At 37.3% G+C, this 25,681-nt stretch overlaps 2 long non-coding RNA genes across 3 annotated transcripts; one reads left to right on the top strand and one right to left on the bottom strand.

The window, feature by feature from the left end:
- The first annotated feature begins 12,601 nt into the window (after window positions 1-12,601).
- Window positions 12,602-13,857, top strand: LOC147507668 (uncharacterized). Its single transcript, XR_015217734.1, has 2 exons — window positions 12,602-13,704; window positions 13,795-13,857. It is a non-coding gene; the product is annotated as an uncharacterized LOC147507668 (long non-coding RNA).
- A 2,032-nt stretch (window positions 13,858-15,889) lies between these two features.
- LOC147507669 (uncharacterized) lies at window positions 15,890-21,619 on the bottom strand. 2 transcript variants are annotated; one of them, XR_015216215.1, is made up of 3 exons: window positions 21,123-21,459; window positions 20,908-21,033; window positions 15,890-15,915 (listed from the first exon to the last, which is right to left on the bottom strand). It is a non-coding gene; the product is annotated as an uncharacterized LOC147507669 (long non-coding RNA). The 2 variants fall into 2 exon arrangements; XR_015216214.1 differs by lacking the exon at window positions 15,890-15,915 and adding an exon at window positions 21,466-21,619 and having other exon boundaries at window positions 19,598-21,033; window positions 21,123-21,316.
- Between the last annotated feature and the right edge of the window lie 4,062 nt (window positions 21,620-25,681).

Below are 25,681 nucleotides of genomic sequence, written 5' to 3' on the forward strand. Positions count from 1 at the left end.
CGGAGCTGATCGTGGGTACCGCCAAAGATCTCTAACTCCAATAAGAGATAATGGAAGGTATCCTTCTCCACATGGGCACGATCGGGGGCGTCCAGTTGTTCGAGCCAATACTTTAACTCTAAAAGAACAATAGTTGAAAGAGTTGATTGCAAAAGAACTTAACGATAGAGAGTCAAGGGATGTCAGAATGAAAAACTTGATACCAATGATGGCGTGCCATAAGTTTTATAATATTCGTTTTACCACCATCCCGACTTCAAACAACCCGATTTTGAACTTTATGATGAGTCGAAGGAGATCCCGGCTTGCATGTTCTATTGTTCAAAAATAAGTTGGTTTATGGGGTCAGATGATCTGCTCATAAAGCTCTTTCCATCAACTCTAAAGGGAGAAGCGTTACGCTGGTTTAGTGAGTTACTTTCAAGATCAATTCACCAATACAATGAACTAGAAAATCAATTTGTTAATCGTTTCCACCACAATTGCAAGATGCCAAAGGATGTCGACTCACTTCTGAACATCAAGTAACAATATGATGAAAAATTACGTACTTTTGTTACTAGGTTCCGAAAGGCAACATCGATGTTCTAGAAGTTTTTGATGGAATGCTTCTTTTTGCCTTTAAAGAAGCATTATATTATGAAAGAGATAGAAGTTTGAATTTCATTGTAAGGGATCTTTACCACTCTTTAATTAAAGATGTCCTTAAAACTCGAGATGATCGATCGTATATTAGTAATTTTGAACAACACATCTGTATCGAGGAGAACCCGCCGGGCGAAAAGCAAGAGACAAAGATATTCGGAGTAAAGATTTTTCTGACAACAAGAATTCTAACCCAAAGCAAGGACAGTCAGATCAACAACATAACGGTCAAAAGAATGACAATCAGAAGCAAGCCAATTTCAATCGTGATGGAAAGACTCTACCTGAGCTAAAACTGACCCCGCTCAATGCCAAATACTCTATTATATATGAGAAGTTGAAAAGTGGGAATCTTCTTTCCCCACCTTATCCACTTTCAGAAGATACCAAAGGTACAAGGGACAAATCCTTGCGGTGTAAATTCCATAATGACTATGGCCATGAGACAGAACTTTGTCGCTCTCTCCAGGGTCGGATTCAGAAATTAGTGGAGAAAGGACTTTTAAATGAATATCTTACTAAAAACTCTCAACAGGCAGTTGCTGCAACTTATGAGCATGTCATTAATGTTTCCCATTCTCATGTTGAGTCTATTTCCAAAAGTCAGAGTAAGAATCAAAAGCTTTTGAAAGTTAGTTATGTTGGTGAGTTTAACCGTGTCAACAAAGTCGATTTTGTCAAAGGAATCCAGACCGAAACTTCTGAAGAAGAGCCCCTCTGATTCATTGATGACGATCTCCTTGGTGTATATCACCCTCACTATGACGCAATCATAATTACTGTGTCTATAGGTGCTTCTCATGTTCAACGGGTAATGATCGACCACGGGGGCCACTTTCCGCCATTTTCAGTGGATGTTATTCTCGATGCAACTTTGTGGAGGGTGATCATCGCCCGAAGACAATCCTATCATCGGTTTTGACAGGACAACATCTTCAGCTGTTGGAAGAATTACCTTACCAATCAAATTAATGAACAAAGAAGTTGAGCTCGATTTCTTATTGATGGACTGTCGTTCCCACTATAACGCAATTTTGGGCAGAGATTGGATACATTCCATGGGGGCTGTAGTCTCCACATTTCATCAGTGTGTCAAGTTCCCATTCTCTGGGCATATTTGTAAGGTTCGTAGTGACAAAGTTTCTGCCCATGCTTGTCATGACAAAGCAATGGATGACTATAAAAAATCTGAAGTTCGTGGTAATACCATCCTTGTAAGTGCCTTGCCCAAGTTGCAGTTACCTAGTGGCGTGCCCTCTATCTATAATATTGAGACTCATGTGAAAGGGAATCTTACAGTAGTTCGCCTTTTGGAAGTGCAAGTAGGAGATTCAACAGAAGAAACCACTTTTATTTCTACCGAACTTTCGAGCGTGGAGCAAAAAGAGTTGGTTTTCCTTTTACAGCAAAATAAGCGTATATTCGCTTGGAAAATTGAGAAAATGCCGGGAATAGATCCTTCTGTTGCCTGTCATAAACTTGACATTGATCCAAGTTTCAGGCCAGTTCGCCAAAAACCAAGAAGAATGGCACCTGATCGGAAGCTCAAAGTTAAGGAGAAGATTGATAAACTACTTGCGGTTAACTTTATCCGACGATGAAAGTTACTTACCCAAAATGGCTTGCTAATGTCGTCACCGCAAAAGAAAAGAACGGACAAATTAGAATTTGTATTGACTTTACAAACCTTAACGGCTTGTCCGATTCATCTGTATCCATTGCCACGAATTTCCGAACTGGTGGACGCCACTTCAGGATTCCAACACCTATCTTTCATGGATGCTTCTTCAGGGTACTACCAGATTTCTTTGAATGTGGATGACCAAGAGTTCATCGCCTTCATCACCGACCAAGGCATTTTCTGCTATACTATTATGCCTTTTGGTTTGAAAAATGCCGGTGCAACCTACCAAAAGCTTGTCAATACAATTTTTTCCGATCTGCTTGGAAAAATAATGGAGGCTTATATCGATGATATAGTCGTTAAATCGAAGCTTACTGGTGATCATCTTTCCGATCTTCAACTTGTTTTTGATAAGCTTAACAAGTATAATATGAGACTCAATCCCGCCAAATGTTCTTTTGGCCTATCTTCTGGAAAATTTCTAGGATACCTCATGACTTGTAGAGGTATTGAGGCTAATCCTGATCAGATACGCACCATTATTGATATGCCATCACCAAAAAATAAGAATGAAATTCAACAACTTACTGGTCGGCTTGCCGCTATTCATAGATTTATTTCTAAATATTCTGATCGTTGTCATCCCTTCTTCCAGACTTTAAAGGGGGTGGCAACTTGAAACGTTGATTGTGAGATGGCATTGCAACAACTGAAGAAATACTTGGTCAACCCTCCTATATTGACAAGTCCTTCAACGGGTCAACCTATTGGCATATACCTAGCAGCTACAACTCAAGCCGTTAGTGCCGTTCTTTGTTGGACGATGGTAGACCCGCTTTTTATCGATAAGACTTTAACCGAGCCGAGTCTTGTTATTCAAAGATGGAAAAATTAAGCTTGCATTGGTTCATGCCGCCCGATTGAAACCATACTTCCGGGGAGGTTGATCGGGGTTATATCTTGTATCCCTTTACGCAAGATCTTTTCAGAACGCATACGTGAATCAAGCAAATTAGTCGAATGGGAAAGTTATCTTAGTGCATATAGCATTGTCTTTGAAGGTTGTACTGCTGAAAAAGGACATGCTCTGGCTTATTTGATAGCTGATTTTCTGATTGATGATTCTCATATTGATGATTTCTTGCGCTAGGAAGAATCTATGGAAGACATTCTGCCGCCAATAACTGGGGGCGACGAAGACCAACTTAAAAACGCAATTCCTAATACCATTGGCCTATGGATTGTTTACTCAGATGGTTCCCATAATAAATATGGGTCTGGAATTGGATGCTTTTTTGTTACACCCGACGGAGAGAAGATTGAGAAATCTGTTCGACTTGGCTTCGCCGTTTCAAATAATGAAGCCGAATATGAGGTTGCCATTTGTGCCTTGAGAACAACTTTGAAACTGGGGGCGCGAAAGCTCCAGTTATACATGGATTCTCGCCTTGTGGCCAATCAGTTTGGCGGGTCTTTTGAAGCAAGAGATGAGCATATGGCGGCTTATCTTAGTTTGATACATAGCCTTGCCCGACAATTTGATAGCATCTTTATCACTCAAAGACCCCAAAATGACATACGTCATGCAGATTCGTTAGCTTATCTCTCCGCCACAGTTAGAAGCGAAGAGTCAAGACACATCACTGTGGAGTTCCAGAAAAGCCAAGCATTGCCTTTACCAAAAAAGAGTTGCATGACTTGTATGTACATGAAAGAAATTACCTCTTTTGCTTATACGCACTAGCGAAGTACGACCCATCGTATAATCGCACCAATCATGACTCAAAAGCGGAAAAGGGAGATGGAAAATTCACAACATGACCATACTTTGGATCTTCCATCATAGTTCATAGATCCATTTGTTCCTCCTGAGTTCACTCTAGAAACAGATAGTGAGTTGGTACATGAAGCAGATGATAGTCCTGAAGTTCATGATATGATACTATCGGAGCTAGTGATGATCTCCGATGAGCATGATTGGTGTCTCCCTTATATCCAATACTTGCAAGTTTCTTCACTTCCGCCAGAACCAAAACTCACTGAAAGAATCCAACGCGATTCATGGAAATTTTTGGTGATATCTACTACTGACGGAGGTTTGCAATTATATTGCAAAGGCTCTGACTTAAACCCTATGTTACGATGCTTATCAAAACAGGAAGGACTTCAAGTTTTGGAAGAGATTCACTCTGGATTATGTGGAAGCCACTCCAAGGGACAAAGTTTAGCTCATAAGGCTATGACATAGGGATATTGGTGGCCAGAGATGCAAAAGGATGCAAAACACCTATTTGAGAGGTGTAAGCCATGCCAAAAGCACGACAATATGAGTAAACTCCCTGTTACTGAGTTACATCTCATGCTTAGCCCATGGCCATTTGCCAAATAAGGCTTAGACATTATTGGCCCTTTACCTAAAGCTCTAGGTAGTATACGATTCCTTCTTATGGCAACCGATTACTTTACCAAATGGGTAGAAGCAAAGCCTTTGGTCCAAATACATGCTTCCAACGTCAAAATGTTTTTATGGAGAGATATTGTTTGTCGTTTTGGCATCCCTGCGGCACTTGTATCAGACAATGGTAAACAATTTGATGCTGAAGAAATTCGTCAGTTCTGTGCTAATTTGAAGATACGGCATAACTTCTCCGCACCTTATCATCCGCAAGCCAATGGGTAGGCCAAAGCCACCAATAAGGTGATTTTGGCCAACCTAAAGAGACGTTTGACTGGCGCCAAAGGAAATTGGGTCAAGGAGTTACCAGCTGTCTTGTGGGCTTATAGGACAACACCAAAATATTCAACTGCATTATCACCTTTTAACCTTGCATATGGTGCTGAAGCATTCTTACCTATAGAGCTGATTTCTAGTACATCTCGGTCAGTTGCTATTGAAACAGGTTCCAATGACAATACTTTGGCTCAGTCAAAAGCTCTTATTGATGAGGTTCGCTCTGAGGGACTACAACAGCTTATTAAGTATCAAGCTGACATGAAATGGAACTATGACAAGAAGATCCATCCTAAGTCTTTTGCTCCTGAGGACTGGGTTCTCTGTAGAAACCCAAAGCTTATAGAATCAAGAAAGTTTGGAGAAAATTGGCAAGGACCCTACATCATAGATCGTCCAACATCTAAGGGGTCATATTTCCTCCGTACTATTTCTGGAAGAATGATAGAGAGGCCATGGAATGCTTACCACCTTCGCAAGTTTTACCGTTAGGAAATCTTTTGCATTTTTAGATTACTCCATCAATAACAAATCTATCTATCTATGTAGTTCATTCTATTTTATCCATCAATAAAGGCATTCAAATTCCATTCTCATATGTTTGGTTGTCATTTTATATTACTCTATTAGTCTGTACTTTTCCTTTCAACAATGTCATTTATTAACGTTAATTCTGGAGAGGTCATCCATATTATGCCTTCTTTGGTCCGAGTAAGTCACATTCATGCCTACTTGAAAGAAATCCGAGTCAATAAGATGGTTATTCTTGCTTGGTACAATTATTGCAATACTCCCAAATTACAATATCCGTGCAAATTCCACTACTAAGGCAACGGCGTTGTGTTTTAGTTTGGTCCTAGTGCACGGGTGACGACCTTGCACCTGTGACAACTCCAACAGTTGTCAGGCCTTGCCTAACGTTCGGTAAAAATATTTTGACACCTGAATAGCTAGGTTCATGGAGGATGATCATGGCCCCTTTGCTTTTCAATCACACTTTCTCCAATGGATTTTATATTGGGGGCATCTGCTTTCCCCTCGTTATATCGCTACCATATTTTTCTATCCATACTATGTATCGACATGCAGCACAACACGCAAGATCAACAGCGAGATGATATATTATTATCAAGTTATTGCCGACAATGCATGTTCATTCAAGGTTGGTAGTATTTTTACTACATTTATTTCAAAATCAATTGTCTATTAAGTTCCCTCTGGAAAAGGCACACCTTTCGGAGCAACTTTAACAATCTCCATATACATAAGATATAATTTATTATAGGTATTCTTTCTCTCTTCATTTTCTTCCAGGACATCTGCCTTTTGCATAACTGCTTGCATCCTTTCCATCTCCTTATTTCCTATCTCTAGGGAAGCTTGTGTTAACAATTTCTTGTTTTCCACATTCTCTTTCTTAGCAGCACTTAATTCTTTTTCTAACCCCAACACTTTTGCAGTTATTTTTTCGTTTTTTTCTTCTTGCGTTTTCACCTGGGCTTTCAAATCTGCTAATTCTTCGGTCCTTACAGTGGCGTTCCGCTTATATTCTTCCATCTCATTTAATTCTTCCATTATTCTCACTACCTAAAACATTAACATAACCTTAAAACGCATGTTACAGTTAAATAAATAAACAAATAATTTACCTCGTTCCTTTTCTCCCATTGCATGCTAGTTGTCACTTGGATTAAATTGTTGGATTCACCTTGCGTTTTGTGATTTTCCTTCAGTGCTAAAATGCCAAATCCAACCTGTGCAGTATCGTCTTTCTTCTATACATTTTTATCCACAGTTTTCTCCTTTTCTTTTACGCTCTCTTCTCTCCCATAACCATCTTCTAAAAATTTATAAGTTTCACCGTCGTCCTTCAACGGTAACTCATAATCTTTTCTTCTTAACGTTCTCCTCTTTTTTGAAGTATTCACTCCTTCCTTTGTATCATTATTACTATCTTCATCTTCTATGATTATTCGTTTATTCCTAATAATATTGTTTTGATTTTTTATTTTATTTTGTCTAATTAATTGTCCACTCAGCACTTTAAATTCTTTAGTTCGTTTTTTCTCCACACCTCTTTTACTATTTTTCCTTCCTACAACTTTACAACTCTCAACTTCATCCTCTCCTTCAACACTTCTTTCTTCTTTTCCCTCATCACTTTCTTCTTCACTCTCTTGCCCTTCACTCTCATCCTCTTTTTCCGCCTCTTCCTCCACCTCACATAGAAAGTCCACAATATCATATGGGAAACTTAGATCAAATACTTCGGATGGTATTTTTCCATGGAAGTAAAATTTCAAGTTATCCCTGTGTTTTGCTATCCATGTCTACTATATCAATCGGTGAATTTCATCTACAAATACAACCACCAACAAAAACACAATTAGTAATTAATTTATTACAAAATCTTCCTTTCCTAACACAATTACAGTATCAACCTATACGTAAACACAACACAGTTTCTTACCAGTAAATTTGTTTGGAACGTCCCTTCCTGTCGTGTTCCACTTCCCTCGTATGCGATACGGATAATCTTCCCAATGCTTGTAGCTATCAGGAAGACCACTAAATCTCTCCCTTCTTTTTTTAAAGTGCACGCTGAGCATTATGAAATTGTCTTTCGGAGTGACACGAGGCCTTGCAATTGAGTAAAGCTCTTGACACCCAAATCTTCGCTTGTACCGTAGTTGTAATTTTCGCATCCTTGAAACTATTAACCAAAATGGAACTGACATCTGTGCAGGTGTAACATGCCACCATTCTAAGATCCTTGCAACGGTATTATCCAAAGAAAATTTCAACCCATATGATAATTAGTGCCATGTTGATACTACTTCATCTTCTTTGGCTTTTTGTAAAACACTTTTCACGCTGTCCACATTGCATTCTTGTAATGCAAACCGTTTCTTCATCTCCGTTATTGAAGTCTTCCTTGGTTGACCTCGTATGTATAGAGTACCTTTTGTTTTGGCCCATCTTCGTTGAAGTTGAATTCTCGCCATTATCATATCAAATTCTCGCTTCTAATTTGTTATATCAGGTTACTTAATCTCGCTTTCCTGTTATTTTTTTTCTTTTATTCAATATGTTTTATCCATGTGTGTCCTACCTCGTTATTTATAATGATGAACTCTTTTGTTTGAGTTGGATTAGAACTGTAAATCTGTTTCCATATAGCAATAGGACTCTACTCTACGTTCGAACAAATTCAGAAATTTTATTTTATTGGTTTCTTTAAACTACAGTGTTTGCTCTTCACCTTTTTTTTCAAAAAAGTCAAATCTCAAAATTGTTTAGTTTTGTCTTGTGCGTTTTGTACCTTTCTCAAACCTGACGGTCTAATGTGTTTTGTCTCTTTCTCAAACCAAAAACAACGCCAAAATAGATAAGGCCGGCCATACGTATTCACATGGCCTATTATTTTGTCATCTAAGTAATATCTATCTACGACCGCTCAATAACCAATTACTAAAACAAATCCTATTCCCAAAACTTTTAGCCGGTCCTATCCTTTTATCAATACTTATTAAACCGGCCAAATTCCATGTGCTTAAAACCAGCCAAACATTTTTACTTCAAAAAGCTCCAAATAATCTCTTTTTCAAGTTCCAAAACATTATTTTTACCATCTTATTATTTTTTATTTTAGCCAACCTCACATAATCTCTTAAGTTAAAAATTTTTCCGCCAATTATTTCCATCGATAATTTTTTCGTAATTATTTTCGCCAATAATTTTCACCAATTATTTCTGCCAATAACTTCTGCCCTTCCACCAATAATTTTCGCCAATTACTTCTGCCAATAATTTTCGCTAATTATTTCCGCTAATTATTTCCATCTTTTGTCGCCAATAATTTTCGTCTCTTGTCATCGCTTACTCTAGTATAACTTTTGACAATGAGATTACGCACGCCAATACTTAGTAACATTTATTCTATTTTATTTTTTTCTTTTAAATCGATGTTCTTCCATTCTTTTTTCTATATTAACTTCTTTGCCACATGGGCTTTGTACATCCACCAAAGAGAGGGCGATGTATAGACCCCCACTTTGTGGCTCATTAACCTACGGATCCAGCCCAGTTCAATTAAGCCCAAGGGCTTAATCCTAGCTACACCTAATAACTGGTCTATTTATGAATATGTCCAGGTTCATTATTTTAAAATATAAGGATAGATGTTCAAAGAGATAATAATTCTTATGACAAAAACAAACACAGTCCTCGTAGGACTCAATCTTTTCATTCATATAAAAATTACTTATTCTAATAATGTGAACTACGTTGAAACTTGATCCCTAGAGAATAGATCTTCGGTACGTAGGCAGCCATTATCTTGGTTCAGTTTCATTTCCCCCAACATCAAATTCCTCTATTTCTTAGTGCGTTCTTTACCATTGCTCTCGTTGTGTTGAAGCAGGTTACTGTCGAAACACTAACATTTAACCAGTTTAACAATTTGATAGGACGAAAAATAACGACAAAAGAAGAGGAGCAGCAAAAGTGAGCGGAGACTTTGGATAGTAAAATTATTTCTTTATACACGTAGAACAAACTCTAGGATTCGGTTAAATAGAAAAATAACTACTCACCTTTCGTATTGCGAAAAAAGTATATAAAATATGACGCCAAAAAATCCGATCCCAAGCTAGCTAAAAGATGCACAAATCCGCCTCTTCTCCTTCTTCTTTCTTTTAGTTAATGTGTTTAGTTTTTTGAAAACTACGGATTAATATCCTAAACCACAAAGTGAAGAGGCTATCTCAATTTGATCTCTTAATTTTCTAAGTACTTATGCACCATAATCACTGCTCATTAACGTATTTCGGTTTATTTTCAATAAAAATATATTCTAATTCGAAAATTTGTCACTAAATCACCATAAATCTAAGAAAACTATTATACAAGCTAGATTGAGTTTAAGATAATTCTATTTGAAAATTACGGATTAATATCCTAAACCACAAAGTGAAGAAGCTATCTCAATTTGATCCCTTAGTTTCTAAGTATTTATGCACCATAGTCACTACTCTTTAATGTATTTCAGTTTATTTTCAATAAAAATATATTCTAATTCAAAAATTTGCTGCTAAATCACCATAAATCTAAGAAAACTATTATACAAACTAGATCGAGTTTAAGATAATTCTATTTGAAAATTATGGATTAATATTCTAAACCACAAAGTGAAGAGACTATCTCAATTTGATCCGTTAGTTTTCAAGTACTTATGCACCATAATCGCTGCTTATTAACGTATTTCAGTTTATTTTCAATAAAAATATATTCTTATTTGAAAATTTGTGTGAGACATTTTGTAAAGCCTTTTCAACACACAAAATATTTAATAGATCCCGGGCGTATGCCTGGGTCCAAAATTATTCAAGAGTTCGCAGTTGACATTGTTGCTGGAAATCTGACATGTTTTTATAACAGAAGCCCTCCAGGCCTCAACACATTGGCACATTAGAGTATGAGACAGTGCGACAATCCCTAGTCAATAGTAACACTAAACAACGTATAATAAAGAGACTTCACCGAACAATAATCAGTCCCAAAAGATAGGAGAAAATTGCCTGAGTACTTTAGTAGATTAGTTGTTTTAGTCAGTGTTTGTGATTCTGAATGAAACCTCGGAATTCCGCCCAATATTTCATTTTTTTAAAATTGAAATTCCAAATATAAGGTTGAAATATTGATTATTCCAAAATCAATCGAAATTCCAAATATGATAGGGGTCGAAATTTGATGAATTTCGGTTTTGGATTTATCAGAATTCCGAAAATTCTGAAATCTCAAACTATGGTTTTAGTAGATAAAATTGTTTAGATTTGATTTCAGAAGAAAATGACGGCCAAAAAAGAAAAGACACACACACACAAACAAACGTTTGACAAGAACTGATCTATATCCTTCCTCAGTCTACATCTAAAGAAAACGATTCAATATTTACAAGAATTTAAGTTTAGAGAGTGAACCTAACTAACCAAACCAATACCATATGATACTACACTCTATGTTGGAAATGTGAATGAACTTTGTCCCTCATTTCTTTGAACCCATGACCTTTTGTATCTACTACATTCCATCTGGGGCTTTAGTCCCAATTTTGGTTACTAAACTTAAGAAATCTTAAGTTTATATTGGTTGTTTTGCTTAAAATATAGTGTAGAGAGATATAAGGAGGTGATCTTTTCAATATAAATTCCTCCTTTTAAATTTTTGGCTCCAGAAAACCTTAGTAGCGCTGGCGTGTGCCCACACGTTAAACACCCAGCCTGCGATCCACCCAATTGGGCTTCAGCGTGGAGTGCGAGTACTAAAAAATAGTTTTATCAAATAAAAAAAATAAAATAAATATTAAATATTACAAAATCTTTCCTTGATTTGAGTCAAACCATAAAGGCAATTTTAGTGTGATTCTAGCCTTGAGTTGTAGTCATTTTCAGATCTATAAAACTAAGGTCTCTCAAAATTTATAAAATATCTCAAAACACAACATTATTTTCCATAAATTAAAAAAACTTGTCCCGTATCTTGAGAGTTCCTCGGAGTTCGGTCATTGGTAGAACACGCTCATCCATTTTGTATCCCGGGGAGACATTATTTAAAATTTAATCCATCTTTGTGAACCATACCGGGCCATTTTGCCTTAAGGAAATTGTGCGAAATTACAATTTAAAAGTCTTTATCACAATTCTTATTTACTTTTCATTACTAGATATTACACTCTACAAACAAAAAAAAACACTTACACAACAGCTTCATTTCTAAACAAGGTTAGCTCAACAAAATTTCATCTGGATCAGAAATCCAATTTGTGCCCAGCAGCACAGAAAATAGCTTAATAAATAAAATTTTGCAGCAAAATATATCAGAATCCAGTATTGATCTTTTCAATATAAATTCACTGATTTTAAATCTTTTGTCTTGGCCTGACTATGCAGATTCGACATTGGAGTATATTATCAAAAAATGAAGGGTCCATGATATTGATGATTTTGGCCTTTCTTCCTAACTCCTAAGTACAAAAGTAATATTTATTTAAATCTATTTTTGACAGATAAGAAGCCACGTACACTTCTTGAAGTACCAATTAGGTCTTTTGGGCTTCCAACCGGCAACCACAAATCTTCAGCCGCACGTTCCTCTTTGAACAAAAAGCATTCTTCAAATCACATGCGTACACGTAATAACTATTCAATCAAATTATCAAAGTCACTAACCACGCAATCCAACATTGACTAACACGTTTAAATAATACTCGTATTAGAAGCAGTATAAAAGCCAAACTTACTGTCACAAAAAATTAGAGAAAATGGAAACGAACAAGAGCAACTCCATGTCTTCTTTATACAACAAAGTCGTAGAAAAAGAGTCCATGCGAGGTATGGTTAGTAACAGTAGACCAATTCATATAAGATCTCAATTTGGAGCAACTAGTGCAGCGGCAACAAAGAAGGTCATGATCAGAAGCAAGGAGGTTGATATTAACGAAAGTGCTGAAGCATTCATCAACAGATTCAGGCAACAGCTTAAAATCGAACGGCTTGATTCGATTGAGAATTATAAGAAATACTTAGAAAGAGGGTTATAAAGTGTAATGAAGTCCTTATTATTGTATGCTTTGTTGTGGTTTGTTTGATTTGTTCACTGTTTGATGGTATTTGTTTCCACATTTTAATGGAAATTTTCCTAGTTCATTTTTCTTTTAGAACAGAATTAGTTGAGTTGATTGATAATTGTAAAGGAGCATTTTAGTTTCCTTCCCATACAAGGGAGGAAGGAGAATGGAGTTGGGATTGGATGTGGGAAAGGGCTTAGACCAAGTTCGTTGTTGAGCGAACTGCCTACGTATCTTCTCTTGATTCTGGGGGGAGAGAAGAATCAGGTCTCACGTAGTTCATATAGGTGGTATTTATAGGCATAAAGGAATGTTGATCCATGAGACACGTGTACTGACATGTACATATGTAGGGTGGAGATTATGAATGTGTGTTTGGTTGGTTTTGGTAGGAATTGTGTGATGATTGGGAGTGGGTGCAGTAGTTCATATATCACGGTGATTGGAAGTACAGGTAAGGCTCTGGTAATTATTACATCTGGATAAGGGATGGTATCTTTATTCGAAGCATTTTGCTTTAGGTTGTTCATTCGCCTTGAGGTATTCTTGAGCGAGTTGAAGTGTACCACCTACATGAAGCGAGCTGCTCATGAATCGATCTTGCAGGTCAATAACATGAGTTCTTTACGATCTCTGCTTATGCTTAACGCGTGCTTAATATTCCTCAATGAGAATATTACTCCCTTACATAGCCCCCTCTCAGTAGATTGTGTTGTACATTGAAGCGATTTGCTGAGAGAAAATGGCAGTACGTGTTGAGCATGAGTGGAAGAGCGGGCTGGTGTGAACGGAACTGACTGCCGCACCATAAAGGTCGAGTCGTGTTGTATAACGACTTGATGTGAGGTGGAGGTTGTCACATGACAAAATCATAATAGTTGGCAGGGAAACATGTTGCCGCATTTTCCGAAATCTTGAAAAGACAGGTCTTTGAGACACGTATGCGGGCTAGGGCGTAGGTTGTAATTATAATTTCTTGGGAACTAAACGGGCGGTTGGACAAAATCAAATTTGGGGGAACTAAAAAGCTATTTTATGTTTTCTTCTTCAGCAAAACCGCATACTAGGGTTTCTCAGGTGAGTGCTTTCGCTACCGCTGCTTTTCCATTTTCAGTTTTCTTTCTGCTTGGGCAAGTGTTGTGTGTCTAATAAGTAGGCCGGTGTCAGGTTTTGTTGCTTAGGTTTGGGTATTTGATAAGAAGAAAACGCAAAAATGTCTGACTCTGACAATACACGATCGGAAGAGGTTCAGGAAGTATCTTTAAGTTGTGGTGACACTACACCAGAAATGGCCGAAAACGATGGTTAAAGCCGTCCTAAATTGGGATTTACGACGGAATATGTTGTCTCACAGATCGTCGCAAATTGCCCTGTCGTTAATATTAACGACGGTTCTGGACGTCTTAACGGAATTAGAAAGACGACGGGGTAAAGATCTGCTATTGCCGCTGTCTATGTTGCGACTTTAACAACCGGCCGTAAATCACTTTTTAATTTTGGCAGCTAATTTTCAAACTTGAGACCCTAAATTGCGTCGCAAATTGTGTCTTAGTTTTAGCTTTAAGACATTCTTTTCCGTCGCATTTGCAATTTGGGAAAATCAATTATGGAGTCTGGACACCTTTGCTGGTCCCTTTTTTGTAGTTATTTTATTGAAATAATTTTTTTTCCCTGTAGAATCTAGTTTTTCCTGAATACTCAGCTAAATTCACACATGATCACCATTTGAACGACATAAATGGTAACATACTAAAATATTGCATAAAAAAAATTGATAAATAATATATTGATATTTTCCAAAGTTTACAAGTTTTTTGAGCTTTATAAGCGAACATCAAGTTTTTTTAACAATGTACAGACATAGTATGCTATACTTTGCATCAAAGTGAGTGCTGATGATTCCTTGTGGTCTCTGCGCACCTGCAAACACGTAGATGCAATCATATTATTATCGACATAAACTCTAAGCATCATTAGTTGAAACATCTGTTTGCATAAAAAGAATACCAAGTCAAAACAGGCAAAGTACCATACCACCTTAATTGTCTGTCATTTCTACAAAGGATAATCAAGTATCTACACTTTAAGGAAGTCTAGCTTCACAAGGAATCATTGACAACATATGCAAGTGAAAAAAATAAAGAACGGGTTTAGTGTGGAGTTATAAGCATCCTTTAAAGTACAACCCCCCCATGTATGATGTACTCGGGCACTCGTTTTAATAATGGATAAAAAAGAATACGGAAAAAAAAAACACCATAAAATTCATCCGAATTCCAAGTGACATGGTACTTAGCCACCAATAATCATGTCCACTCATGAAAATACCATGCTTAAGTAAGCATTACAACTACAACAAGAAACCAATGAGTACACCGAGAAATAATACAATCAAGTGGCCCAAGGTATTGTGTACCAACAATGTTACTAAAGAAATTGTGAAATCAGATTAGTCTTTGTTTTTATCAAAAAAAGGTAAGTTCTTGTCTAGGCTTAGGTAATCTGTCCTCTTGCATTCATAAAAACAAGTAAAAACAGAATAAAAGGCACTATTGGAACTAATTCAGAGAATATTACCTCACCGTGCAGTTAGCTTTATGAAAGTATAACCTTTTATGACCCATGCAAGTAGGAACTATGAGCCCTTTGAGGAAAAATAGAATGAAAAGCAGTTTATAAGTCGCCTTTTGCCTTTTGTAGAACAGAAAAAGAACTTACCGTTTGGAACTCTAGATACTAAAGTTACATGAATGAAGCATTGCAAGCTACACAAATTAAATAAGCAAGTCTAACTAATCATACTCTTCCTAAAAACCTAAAAGCACAATAGAAATCACAGGTGGTGAGGAAAGAACCTTGAGTTGTTCTCTAACAAGGTACTCATACTTATAAATAGAGGGGATATCTAATAACATGGGGATCAAAGGATTGCAAAAAAATCAAACTAAAATGCTTCCTTTTGTGTATATCAAGCTCAGCAACAGCAAGACTAACTTGAATATGGAGAAATTTCGTACCTTGTAGTCTGCAAACAAACCCCAAAGTTTGGAATCCTCTTGCAAAATCCTAAAACAGAAATTTTGAAAGAAATTAATGAATACCCAAGAGATAAATAATTAATTCCCCAATATATACACAACAGATGGTATGCTTGGTGAAGACGATTAATGTCCCATGGTAATTAATGTCATGTCAAGTATCATCACCTCACCTTCACCTTCGAGAGAAAAAAGAAGAGTGAACAAATTGGGAAAAAAATTAATGAAGGCAATGAAGCCTTAAATATGCCTGCAAAAGGAAAAATGACACGAGATGAAGAACCCTCACAATGAAAAAAAAAAAAAAAGTGTACTTCAAAATTCCTATCTTCATCACCTTTCATTTTTTTTTTGAGTCATTAACCTTTCATGACTTTTAGAAAGTAGAACAAGCAACCTTGAGAGTCTTCTAGAGACTGAACGAGTAGCCCAAGCAGAGGCAAACAAGAATGTAAAAAACAAGAATGTGTATTAGTGTCACACAAATGGATTCAATCCACAAATCCGATCCTTACCTGGGGTAGCAATGTAGAGTGGTAATGCCTCAGCCAAATCTCCACCCTCCCATTCTTCTTATTAAGTAGAAGAAGCATTATCCCACATAATTTTTATTAGGTAACCTACATGACACCACAATAGGATGTGAACAGGTGAGACCCCTAAATGAAATGAAACAAGAAACAAAATCATATTTGCCGTTGTATCACTTAGACTTAATTATATGAACACATTATATATATTAGTATAGTTTAAAGATCAACGAATTGTAGCAAATGTTAAAATAATTAGACCAACATTCATGCATGCCTTGTATAATCTCTAATCTTTAAGCTGGGGATAGAAGACACATATATAGATCTAAAAGACTTCATGAACTTAAATGCTATAAAATGAAATTCTACAGAGAAGGATAACCATGAATTAAATGATTAAAGACACTAGCCTATTGAATCACTCACACACGATTTCCTATTAAATAGATAACAACTTGTATACTATCGTACTCTTGGCCGGAGAGGTTTGTTGACAGATCGAAGTCATGTGAGTGGAGGGCGACATGGGGTGGAATGACAAACGAAAATAAGCCACCCCTCCGGAACTTATTTGTTGTTGTTCATACGGAACAAAAACATATTAACAACTTAACTTTATCCGGACTTCACTTAGAAGCGGAACTTCCATCAACATTTGCAGGACCAAGACATCTTAATTGCTTTAGCTATACTATGAGCAATTGCTTGAGATTCCGCAACATAGCAAGTATCTACACCAATACCTCCTATGTATACACCAACAACATCCTCATCACTCTTCCTAAAGACTGCCCCCCAACCTGAGTTCCCTGGATTTCCATGAGAGGATCCATCTGTACATTGGCTTTGATTACTCCTGCAAGTGGAGCATTCTAGTAGCACTCTATGATCTTAGGGGCTCTTCCTCGAGTTTTATTCAAGTCCGAAAAGCATGAAGGGTAGCAAGATCCTCGTGGTAGAGTTGTCCATAGTGGTGTCCACTAACCTAAAAGCTTTATGCACCGACTTTCTAACCTCAGATACGTAAGGAGAAACTTTCCGTTCGACCATCATAGAGAATTTTCTTCCTGTTTTTCCAAATAGCTACTAAGCTTGAGACTGCAGCAGCTTTCCAAAGGTCTTGAATGAGAGCGGCTCCATCTTTCTTCCTTCTAATTGGTAAGAAAGAAAAAACAGAAAAAACGACTCCTTGGCCCAGAAAAGGCTTTTGTTTCTACTGCACAATGGTATCAAAAAGTTGTATCTGATGGAGCCTACTTGCCCAATGCCATAAGTCCTAAAGGCTCTATCCAAAGGCAATGGCAAAGATCCTCCAGTTAATATCTGTAAATAGTCTTACCCTTGCACTTATAGGTCATTTAGTTCAACTCGAAGTTTCTGCTTGGCTGATAGGTGGTAGGTCGGGAACCGCACTACGGGTCGAGGTCTCTAGGTCGAAGGATATCATGGCGGGTATTCAAGGTTTGCATAAAAGCAGCCATTTAATTGGAAGAAGTACCATCCAAAACCCATGCTTAGGGGCTTGACTTCATCATTAAAGAAATAGTGTTTACGGTGGCACCAAATTTAACTTAAATAAAAAGGGTTTATTGTTGGGTTGGCAGGTATCTTGTGGATCTCCATGATCTTCTGCAGTCCTTTACTTGGCGGACAGGTTGAGCAAGAGGAGAAGGAACGAACGACCGATAAGGAGAGAGATGGACGGCGTTTGGGTGAGAGAGCCGAATAGATTGATCGGTTATGTTATGGAAGGGACAAAGTGGCAACAAGTTTCACTAAGTAAAGGACTGCAGAAACTGCACTCCAATTTCTACAATGTTTGTTCATACCCAAAACCTAATTCCCACTCGAAATTCACTTGACTGATTGTAAACCGAAGGTTATCGGGAAAAAATCCTGATTGACCTTTCTTCACTAAAACTGTCGTAACTTCCTTTTATAACTTGGATTAGTACAAGGTAAATTGGGTTTGGAACATAATTAAATTACCCACAACTAATGTTTAGACCATGAAAGCAGGTTCTTAACAGAAAATTCACAGAACGCGACCAAACACAGAACTTGGTCATAAAATCCTAACGGACCTCTCTCAGATTAAAACAAGTTTAACTTATCGTGTAGATATTGAACGAGGTGAATCCAACTATGTTGGAAAGAAAACTTGCAGATCTAAAAATCTTATTCAAGCCCGAGACCTCATTCCCAAGCATGATTTTTCAGGACTCTTCTGAACCGACCCCAGAAAACTAAACCAAGAAAACTACTGCTTACATACTATATTATCAATTCATCTTCCTACACATATATGTTATGACGAATAGAAAAGCATCATAAGATAAAAATAAATCATACACGTAGTGAACATAAACAAAATACTAAATACTCACTAGTTTCACGCAATAAGAATAGATAGCATATATATAGTTACTTGGCACGCTATGTAACCGACACTAGTGTCGGCACACACAACAACAAGCTAAAAACAGATATAGCGCAAACTGACTGAATGAACTAACTTTTCATCCTAGGTCACTATATCCCAAAACCCACTCTAACTAAGAAAAAATATAGCGCAAAGTCAGACCAGCAAGTCTGCTTTGAGCAGACTGCAGCACAAGTCTTGTATATAAAACCCGACACCAAAAACTGCAGCACTAAAAACTCAATGGAAGATTGTAACTACTTGCCTTATTATAGATTATTGAAGGCAGAAATTGTAAATCTAAACTTAAAGTTTTTCTTGGTACTTCAAGCAATAAAACCTGAAAAACTCCACAGCAACCATATGTTAATAAGACCAAAGATCTGATCTTTGGCACATTCGGGAATGCCCAAGTCTTGAAAATGATGACCTATGTAATTAGTGACCACTAAGAAAATAACAGTTGCTTTTAAACTTTCATTACCAAACAAATTTGAGCACCTCCAAATAACTATAATCGATTTGTATAAACCTTAACATTTTAACGAATTAAGAATTGGGAAACAATAGGTAATGAACCCTAAAAAGACACTTAGACACCTAAATCGAACCCAAATAGGCAAAGAACCACCAACCTAATGAAACTCAACATTAACCCCAAATTAAAAAGAGATAAAAAAAAAGTATAATCCTAAAAGGATGGAGGACGATGAAGCACCTGTATTTAAAAGTCGATCTTCAAGCGTGAACAAAGTTCTACTTTAGCGGCCGGCTCATGAATGAACCACTTTGGAACATGTTTTGTTCGATTAAGAGATGAAAATGAGATCCGACAGAAAAAATTTAAAGCTTTCCAAGAACTTGCAAATCAACCAAAAAATCAGCAACAACATAAAACCCAAATGCAAAACCAATAGCGAGAACCATGGACCCTTATGGCCTATTGATGACTTAAAGTAAATCTATGTCTTCTGAGCACTAGAACATAAAACTTTCCTCCCAAACTGCGTGATAAGAATTAAGAACAGGATTGGTAAAAACACGCAGAGTAAACTAGCTACTCAGTTTTGCAGATGAACTAGAGTTGGTTAAATTAATACCATGTATCCAAAAATTGATAGAGAACATACGGCTTATGCAAATGCCTAAGCAGATTAGAACTTAGTGTAGCTAACAAACAAGAACAATCAAATCTAATTTTCTAGATTAACGAGGAATCATATCAAAATAAAATCAAGGAATATGAGTGCACTTAACTCTAGGCCTAATTTCAAAAAGTGTTAATGTCTCTTGTCTTGTCTACCGACCATTCCCTCCACATTCCAATACAACCTCTTCCATTTCCAACGTACATAGTGAATTTACATCAAGTATGGGTAACCATGCTCACAGTATTACTATGATGGGCACAAGTGAGTGCATAGAAAAAATAAAACAGTAATAAGTCAGGGGCCAACGGAATTAATAGATCAATCATCAATGTAACATGCTTTCATTATTTAAGGTAATCTACTTTAGAACAAAACTAAGTGAAAACAATTCATACCCATTAAATTCAGTCCAAGGAAAAATAAAAAGTAGGAAAATGAAAGAGGAAAACAGTGGATACCCCTTTATTTTTATTATCTTCTTATCCTCCCCCGGTAGTCTTCATGAGAGGTAATAAAAGAATTTATGATGGTACTTCATCACTTGGAGCAGACCAGCTATTGCTTGGTTCAAGATGCTCACACACACATTAGTTGACCAGTTATATTGAATGTAATTAAAGTGAAGCAACCTGTTAAGGATTTGTTAAGCACATAGTGGCTCCGAGCAACTTTCAAGATGTGAGAACTGTGCTACCAAAGGACACTACTACGATTAACTACTACCACCAATATAATGCTAATTGCAAAATCAGAAGAATACCAACATCAAACAAGGGGAGGGAAATACTATTGCTAATGTTAACCATCATGCTAAAATTGATCACTGCCAGTATACACACAGCTTTGAAATAAACAAAAGCATTGGGAGTGCAGCATAGACACAGGCACACCGCAGATACGTCATTACGCCGTTAACCCATTGGGAGTGCAGCACCAGTACCCCAAAAAATAAAGAAAACCCGATAAAAAAAATAAAAATCAAACCCTTCAACAAAGTTCAGGAACTTGTGAAACATAGAATTCCCAATGGATTTCACAGCAATATACCATTTTAGCAAATATAATAAAAGAGGCGAAAAGTCGAGTATCCAAAAGCATCAAAACCAATCAAAGGGAAAATGGGTAAAAAGAATTACCTGCAAACCAAACTCGTTCAGAAATCCCCAAAAAATTTCAGTGAGTGATTGAGTAAAGGAGAAGCATCAGTAACTTCCAAAGCTAGAAGCTTGAAGCCTAAGGCTTTGGCTAGGATTCTACACAATCTGTAAAATCACAGGTCTGAGCTTTCAAACTACCATAAATCACTAGCCATGCTTCGAATTTGAAGAAGATAAATATAAGAATAACTAACCTGGTTCAATTGGTCGATGTGAAGGCAATCGACTAGATAGTTCTTACCCTTTTCTCATCCTCCAGCTTTCTCTTTATAACCGAGATCTGAAAACCGTTTGCAATCCTCTTTCTTCCCCGTTTGCAATCCAATAAGAAATGAAAAAGAATGAAAAAAGGAAAGAACTTTACCTCAATTTGGAGAAGGAACTTTGACTTGATCCAAGATTCAGATACCCATTTCAGTTTAGTGAACAATACATCAATTTAACAAACAAAAATCAGACGAAAATACACAAACTTGAAGCTTTAAAATCATTAACTAATTAAATTTTATGTTTTGAAGAGAGAGAGAGAGCCCTTACAATTTCACTGAAGCTCACTAGCTCTACTTTGTGCTCCTTGTGTTCCTTGCAGAAGCTCTGAACTGTTTGTTTGAAGCCACCTTTGTTTTTTTTAGTGTTTCTCTCTCACTTTCCACTAGTGTCGATCTTTGGGGCTGTGTTAGTGAAAAAAATGAGCGCGAGAATGGAAAAAATGAGCGCAATAGTGAAAGGCAGTGAGAACGAGAATGAAAAGCTAGCCCACCACACCGGCGGCGAGTTCCGAACTACCTTTACCGTCGTGTATTTACTACACCAAAATCCGTCCCCTATTTTAGGTTATTTTAGGTTAGGTCAGTATACGACGAACTTATGCCATATGCGACGGTTTTTGCAGTCCTAAATTAAGGACGGTCATGACAGTCCTAAGCTAGTGTTGTTTTTCAGCAATTCTGGTTTAGTGTGAATATGAGGAGGATATCGAAAAGTCGATGAGTCTTGAAAGTCGTTCTGAGTATGGTGAGCTTGAAGTTAGGGAAGATGAGTGTGGTATACGATCTGGCTCTGAGGGTGCTGTGGCTAGCACATCAGGTCATGATGAAGGGTTGTCCTCAAGTGGGTTGCCCCCTAGGACGTTGGATCGGCTTGCAGCAAGTGCGTTCCCCGAACTGAGGGCAGCTTACGAGATAGATATACCCGACTTGGAGATATACGAACTAGGCTCGAGTAAAAATGTGCGGAGTGAGGAATACAACCCGCTGAACGGTGGGGTAATAATCTGTGAGGGTCAGCTGAGAGCGCATATGCAAATACCGTTCTCGAAGCTGGTTTGTGACTTTTTAGCTCATTGTTGGAAATCCCCTTGTCAATTTGTTGGTAACACTTGGCGGCTATTCAAGGTGTTCGATCTACTAAATGCAAGTGGTGAATACCACATAGGGGTATCTGATATTACTGAGCACTTCGTTGTAAGGCGATCTGGTAATTTCAATTTTAGCTTGCAATCTATGACAACGCGTTCCAGTGTGATGGACGGTGTAAGCAACGAGGCCTGGACAAAGAGGCCGTTGCTGCTAGTTGGCAACTACTGTGCTAGCAGATGTAGGTTGCAAACTAGGATTTGCAATATCTCCGGTGGGTGGGAGTGTCTTGCTCATGTCGTTTTAATGGGTGCGTTATTGTTATATTAGTTGACCTGTGTTTTTGTTCTGCTTGCAGAGTTCGCTGTAAAAACACGAACTAATCGGCAGGAGATAGAGAGGTTTGCACGGTTAACTCGAGCCCAGAAACAAGAGAAACTGCCGGAAGTAGCTCATTTCTTTGTAGAAAAAGGAGGTCTAGCGATCAGGGAGAAAAGAAAATGGCTCGGGGTCAAGCTAGTGAAGGGGTGATGGAGAAACAAACAAGTGATTTGGTCACCAGGGAAGATAGGAACCTTCTAGACAACCTTACGGAGGCGCTGGTGCTTCGGGGGCTGGTGGATCGGGCTGGCGACCTAAAGGGGGGTCGATTGACTCGCCTGTGGAGCTGAGAGGGTGGTCTTCAACCATCGTGCACGGAGCAGCTCGGTGAAGAGGAAAGCAGACGTGTCGGAGCAGGACGCTGCAAAGGCTGCCAAAGCTGCGAAGCATGCGCTTGGGGAGAGTTCCAGTACGGGGCGGTTCTGGTGGTGGTCGAGCTGACGGTAAAGCCACTCGCAGTACTCATTTGAGACCAGAATAGGTTATGGACTTGGCGACTTTTGGAGCTAGACTGTCACACCCGAAATTTTCAGAAAATTAAAAATAGGGAATTATCCACACCCAATTCCATCTTCTGAAAATCCAGGATGAAACAAAACCCTAATAACCCATTAACAACCACGATATTAAAATCTGATATCAAATTAAAACTGAAAGAACAACGCTTCATTTACAAATAAATTTTTTTACTAACCAACTCTATTACATCTATTTCAATTCAAAACCGTACACTTTAGAAAAACTTAAACCAGAAGACTCCAAGAGCAAATCCAAGTCACGCGTCTTCATCCACCGCGACTCCACCATCTATGTTCCTAAGAACACACCCACGCTTACAAAACAAAGCAAACATGGGTCAAAAAATTGAATTTGCTGGTATGAGTAGACTAACAACAAAATATATATAATAATCTTTCAAATGAATAAATATAACATTACCAACCATTTCAACTTGGAAGACAATATAGTTCCGTTTTCCTAAAACGGCGTGTAGTTTCTTCCTAAGTAAGATTTCACCCCTAATATAAAATTTCAAGAATCTCATATAACAGTACTCATCATTCCCACTTTTCAAAATAGCTCACAACATAAATACCACTTACATTCTATTTATTAAATGCACATATGATAACCTAATTAACTATGAGTTTGGTATACCTTACCTTTAAGCCAACACGTCGTCTTAGGGTAGGATATTTACGTCCCTGCAGAAAAAATTAATAGATCCTATCCTCCTGCAAAACAGAGTTAGACATCACAATAAAATGATTTATCTCAGTCAGTCAAATTTCCATTCATAACCCAACCTCATTTAAGACATTTAAGTCTAATTGATATAACCTGGTTCGTCCCAATATTTCGAATGCCACTTATCATAATACCTATATCAAGGGTAGTCATTCATATGACATTATTACGTCATAAAGTTTCTGCGTGCATAACCATAGATCTCAGACTATCATAAGTCATTAATATTTTCTTAATAACATATCAAGTTATAGTCATTCCACACTCACAGAAAAGATCACAAGCATTCAATAATATTATTCTCAGTCACACTTCACATCCATAACCTCACACAAACCACCTATATATTTCTTTGTAAGAAAACATATACATCATAATACATAAATATTCATAGGCAATAACTCACCCATACGTAAAATCAATATTTCACTTTGCTTATTAATTATCTTGTTGACTCATTTATAAACAGACTCAACCTAACCTTTAGTTCCTACTCCACGATTTGCACTCCACACATTTGTCAAATCACACATACACATGTGCCTCTCTCCCACCGAGTATCACTATATCACAGCCATCTCTGGGCTTTCCATACACATAATCACAGCCTCTTTGGCCATAAAATCTCAGGTCATTCATGGAACATTCAATGAATACCTTGGGTCATTCCCGCCACATTCAAGGAATACTCATCATAACAATAATGGGCCATTCATGGCACATTCAATGAATGCCCTGAGTCATTCCTGCCACATTCAAGGAATACCCAAACCTACATTCCCATGCATTCAAGGAATATGACCAACCCGTAAGGCGAATACCTTAGTTTATCTCTAGGGCAGTCCAAACTGTTGGGTCATTCATGACACATTCAATGAATACCCATCTATCACATGACATCATAAGTCATAATATCTCATTACCAAATCCTGAGGCGTGGAGAGTTCTACAGATGTGGGCGACACATTAAAACATTATTATCATTTATAATTATACTAGCATTACTCATGTCAAAACAGACCATACATACAGAGAGTCATTTTCGCACGTCAAGGCAAATCAAGTACTTAAATATAATTGAATGTAAACAGACTTGTAATCAAACAAATACAATTTACATAACCACACTCATATACACAATATCATAAACAAATAGTTCATTAGCCCAAATTCAAGTCCACACACACTAATGTCCAAAACAGATCTACATATACTAAAGTCTATATTCATATACAACTTCTATCTCACACATATATATTTATGTAGTCTCAAAACAACAGTAATTTCTAACATAATCACATAGTTATCACACAAACTAATATATTTATTATAGATATAGTGTAGTGGCTGCATTTTTGCTCAAAGTTGCCTACGTATCCAAATCTTACAAGATTGGAATCAAGCCTTCGTAGTTCTTACCAGCCACATAGTTAATGCTATAGTTTTTCCTACATTCATCCAAATGACATGTAACTTAATATTTATAAACTAAGGTATGTAGATATAATTTTTCATGTAGAACTCGAAGTCCCAACCTCAGCCCATCTAGAAGAAAACTTAGGTTGAAAACGGTAAAAATCTTAATTTTCAGCAAACTAGATTTCTGACGGACTATCTTCCGAATGACACAACTCTTTCCACAGGTGTCAAAATGCATCAAGGCTTTTTGTGTTGCAAAGCTGATACACAGAACTTATTTTCTTATGTTTTATAAAAATACTCAATCATATTCTAAATGTGCCAAAACTAGGCTCGAACACAGTGCGCAG

The sequence above is a fragment of the Coptis chinensis genome, chromosome 3 (assembly GCF_015680905.1).
Source record: "Coptis chinensis isolate HL-2020 chromosome 3, ASM1568090v1, whole genome shotgun sequence".
In the NCBI taxonomy this organism is placed as follows: Eukaryota; Viridiplantae; Streptophyta; class Magnoliopsida; order Ranunculales; family Ranunculaceae; genus Coptis; species Coptis chinensis.